Below are 4,885 nucleotides of genomic sequence, written 5' to 3' on the forward strand. Positions count from 1 at the left end.
TGAGCTATTTATTTATTTCGATTAAAGCACATCCTCGATTATTTAGATTCGACGATAAAAATTAAAACCCAATACGTTAGGGCTCAATTCTCTCGAGGATTCCAAATTTCGGGTATTGCCTTTATTTTAAAAACGAGACGAGAAAACGCCACATCCAGTAAGTTAGGATCCAACATTTTGTAATCCTAAGAGCTTTATTTTAACAATTGTATGGTTTTAATAAAACAAACTCTTGATTATCCAAATTCATCGAAAAGAATTGAAGCCCAGTAAGTTAGGGCACGATTCTCTCGAGAACTTATGAACACCACACTTTTTTAGGAATTATGAAATAAAATGATTATGGCGCTTTAATGAATTCTTAAAAACAATATAACTGAAAAGCAATATATAAAACAAAAGATAAATAGCGAGCTAAATTTATACTAGAAGCAATCAAGCAAGTAATACATCCATATCAATAATTAAACATCTAACAAATCAATAATCAAGTTTCTAAGTATATTTTGATTAAAAAGTAAAACAAAATGGAATAAAAATTAATATGAAGATTTAAAACAATCTAATAATAAATACTCAAAATGAAAATAATGTTTTCTTTTTGCAATAGAATATTTATGTATAGAAAGTATATAAAATTCTGTAAATTGAAATTTATAATATATTTTATGCACACCTATGTACACTAAAAAATCCATGCAAATTATACTATCAATGAATTCAAAATTGGAGTTTAAATAAAATTTGAATAAAAGGAAAAAACAAAATTTAACAAATGTAGTATATTCGAAATGTTAGTATATAATGAATTTAAAAGTATCAATAACAAATTAAAATAATATTTTAATATATTTTAAAACCATAATAATAATAAATTTAAAAACACCCTCAAAATTAAATATTAGAAAATAATATTAAACTTTATAACATATGATAATAGGGTTAATTATACTTAAAATATATTGTTGAATTTAAAAAAAACTAATTCGTATTAAATTAAAATCTATTTTAAAAATGAAGGACCAAATCTGCAATTAAACGCAAGCAGTGAAGCAATCCCAATCAATCACGGAAACTTCACCGTTTAATTTTGGACTAAAATGAAAATAGAATAAAAGATATAGTATAAATTAAAAAATTTGAAAGAAATCAGATTGAAACACTGCAAAACAATGAGGGACTCTCTGTGCAAATAAACTAACGAGTCACAATGCGCGGATCCTCCCCGGGTCGGGTCACACGCGCGGGTTATAGCCTTACACGTCGCCGTTTTAGGGCCACTGAGGCAGGCCCTAAACGGTGCTGTTTCATGCAGCAAATAAAAACTAATCCTAAGCTCTAAACCTAAACCCTCATTAGTCTCTTAACCTAGCCGAAATGAAGACCCCCTTTTCTCTCCAGCGCCGCAATCCCGAAATCCCATCCACCTCCGATTTCGGACGGAATGAACAGGCTCCATTGGCGCGCTCGCGACGGTAAGCCTTCTCCTGCTCTCTCCTTTCTCTTTTGCGCTTTTTCAGACCCAAAACCTCCATCCATCTATCCCCGATTCTAATCTGAGCGGATAAAGGCCGCGACGGTGCACTCCGGAAGGTAGACTCCCTTCTTTTCTTTTATTTCTTATACTTTATATACATATGCTCAAATATTTTTATTGATGAACAAAAAGGAAAGAAGAAAAAAAGAATCGAAAGAAAAAATAACCGAATCAGAAAGAAGAAAAGAAAAACCTTTTGTATTAATTCATGTTTTTGATACAGTATTCTCCTCTTCTGTGTATTGATATTGTGGGTAGAAAAAAGAGAAAAATTTACAGATTCAAATGGCCCCTTTTTATAGCCGAAACGAAAAAAGTCAAAATACAATCAAAATCCTCTCTTTTCTCATTTTTTCCAAATGCTATCTGTCATTTTTCTGTTTGATGCTGTTTGTTTCTGTTGCAGGTGTGTACGGAGGCGCGTGGCGTGGAGGCGTGCGTGGCAGTGTATGTGAGGCTACTGTTGTGGTGGTGCACGCGCGAGGGAAAGTGATGGGTCTTGGTTGCTGCGGCGCTGGGAGCTGAATGCTGCTAGGGTTTTGGTTTCTATTAGGCTATGTGTTGGGTTGGGCCAAGTTGGGTTGGGTGTAGTGGGCTAGGCTAGTGTTTGGGCCACTTGGATTTAGGCCTGCTATTGTAACAAAACTGGACATTTATTTTTTCTATTTTATTTTATTATTTTATGTATGTGGGTCGGGCATAAATTGGGGTATTACAACTGTTAAGAATAGAAACAATGGAACTTTAATGTAAAAACAAGAATCGAAAACATGTAAATGTTAGCTAGTAGGGAGTTTCCTTCCCTTCGACCTCGAGTAGGTACCTATATAAATAGTTCCTACAACACTATTATTCCCTAGATATTAACTAAAGAAAGACGCAAGAATTTACCAGTAGTTGGCTTGAAAAAAGTTAGTTATTAATCAAGCTAGAGGTTGGTACCCTCTTCACACAGCAAAGAGCACACCAGGTTTCTTCTTAAAGAACAAGGGTGAATAAAGAAACGAAAAATAAAGTCCTTCTCTGTTAAGCTTTCATCCTATTTATATAGGAATTAGCGCGTAATTTCACTATAACGGGTTACCTAATCACTTTACATGGACACACGATTCCACTAATCTCACTTGGTTCCACTAATCAGATACAATTTCACTAATCAAACATCAAAGAGACTCTACAGGTGTCATGCAAAATAACACGTTTCCTACATAAGACTTGACACGTTACTTGTACGTGTCCTACCAATTGCGGATTCTAAAGTAATAGGTCTACATGCCTTGAACTCACCAATGACGGGTTCACAAAGAAAAAGCTTGCCAAATACGGAATAAGGATTTGCAGAAATGGCGGAACCTAGTGGAGCATTCCGCAAGAAAAACTTTGCCAAACAAAACAAATCAGTCCCCACGAATTTGACTCTCTCATACGCGAGTCACCAGCAAGCTCACTTTGTCAACCAACCCAAAGCGCAGAAAGGAAATACTAGAGGCATGACAATCCCTATATCACATTTAAAAGTTAGCACCCTAACTATATTACATAATGTTAAATAATATAATATCATATATTAATAGTTTATATATATGCATCGATGATTAAACATTATAATATCATGTAATATTATATCTTTTATTATAATCTATATTATAATATATTTTTGGTAATAGTTATATTATAATATTACTTTATGGATTAGTAATACTAATGCATTATAATATATTATTATTTTATGTATTAGCAATATACTAACTTAGTATATTGGTTTAAGGTCAGGTTAGGAAATCAACTTCGGTAATAGTTATATAATATATTATTAAATTATCATTAAAGTTTAATTTTATAAACTTTAATAATTATTAGTTTTACATATTTATTATACATATATAATTATAGTATTAAAAATATTTTATATTAAATTAATGTTTTTAAAAGTTATTTCACTTTATAATTTAACATAAAAAATATTATTAAATTAGTTTTCCTATTAATAAAATTTTAATATAAATATGCAGTACTTATGAATACATTTTCAAAAAAAGGAATTATCATTTATTTATATTTTAAGTAATATCATAAAATTATATTAATTATTAATGTCTATTACGGTTGTTCAGTTATAAAGTCAAACTTTTTAGGGCTATGAGTCGGATTTATCTTGGGCTCGGACTAGATCAGTGTAACACCTCAGATTTTAGGGTTAGAAGTTTTGAGATTTATCGTTGGGGACAGTAGCTAGGTCGAACAATTGGGTTGGTTTCGCGTTTTAATGTTAGAATGGGTCTGTTGGTTTGGTGGTTGCTTGTGTGGTAGTGTACTTTTGGATTCTGGGTTTGAATCCTCATGTGTGTGTTTTGAGAAATTATTTTTATCCTAAGTTTGCTTTTAGTTTTAAAACATTATTTATTACCTTTATTTTTTTTATCTCAAAAACCCAACTTTTCCCACGTTCACGTTCCTTTCTCCCCTTTTTCTCTGACGTTCCTTTTTTCTTATTTTTGTTAGTTTCTTCCTTCTTTTCTTGTTCCTCCATTTTTTTCCTTTTTGCCTGCTATTCTGTTCCAATTATTTTTTATAGTCATCATTAGTTATTGCTTTACACTTTCGTTGACAGAAGTTCCGGGTAAGGGTCATTTGAGATTTGGGTTGTTGTTTTCGGTCAAAGTGGTATTACAATTTAATGTTTTAATTTTTTTTAATGTGAAAGTTGTTTTGAAGTTTGGATTGAGGCTATTGTTGTGTTTTAATCGCGAAGTTACGTGTGTGTTCAGAGACCCTTTCTTTTCGTATCGAATTTCTGACTTGTTTTCGTGAAATTCGACATAAATTATGTGTTTTTGCTATTAACTAATGGAAGGGTCGATTGCCATGGAATGGCTTGAAGATATGTGTGTTTTTGGTATATTTCTGAGTTGTCGAGGGTTGAGGACTGTTTCGACAACAAAAGCTCATTCTAAAGCCATTTTCGATATGGTTTCGTGACCACACAGGTGGCCACACGGGCGTGTGCCCCACATGGGTGGTTCACACAGCCGTGTGCAGTTGGGAATTAAGGTTTTTAGGACAAATTTGGTGACACACATTCGTGTCCCAGATACTTGGGAATTTGGGGATTCTAGTCGATTTTCACACGAGCATGTGTTCTGGACACACGACCATGTCCCTTGGGCATACGGGCATGTGAGACTTCCACACGATCATATCTGCCCTGCACCTTATTTTAGCGCAAATGGACAGAGAGTTATACGAGCTGCCCAAACGACCATGTTCCTGGGTCACACGGGCGTGTGTCATAGTCACACGGCCGTGTGCCTCCCTTCACATGGGTATGTGCCTCCATCACATAGGTGT

At 33.5% G+C, this 4,885-nt stretch overlaps 1 long non-coding RNA gene across 1 annotated transcript; it reads left to right on the forward strand.

Moving 5' to 3' along the window:
• The first annotated feature begins 1,132 nt into the window (after nt 1-1,132).
• On the forward strand, nt 1,133-2,224 carry LOC105794393 (uncharacterized). The gene is made up of 2 exons (XR_001133926.2): nt 1,133-1,593; nt 1,944-2,224. It is a non-coding gene; the product is annotated as an uncharacterized LOC105794393 (long non-coding RNA).
• Nucleotides 2,225-4,885: the final 2,661 nt, after the last annotated feature.

Source organism: Gossypium raimondii, chromosome 3 (assembly GCF_025698545.1).
Source record: "Gossypium raimondii isolate GPD5lz chromosome 3, ASM2569854v1, whole genome shotgun sequence".
In the NCBI taxonomy this organism is placed as follows: Eukaryota; Viridiplantae; Streptophyta; class Magnoliopsida; order Malvales; family Malvaceae; genus Gossypium; species Gossypium raimondii.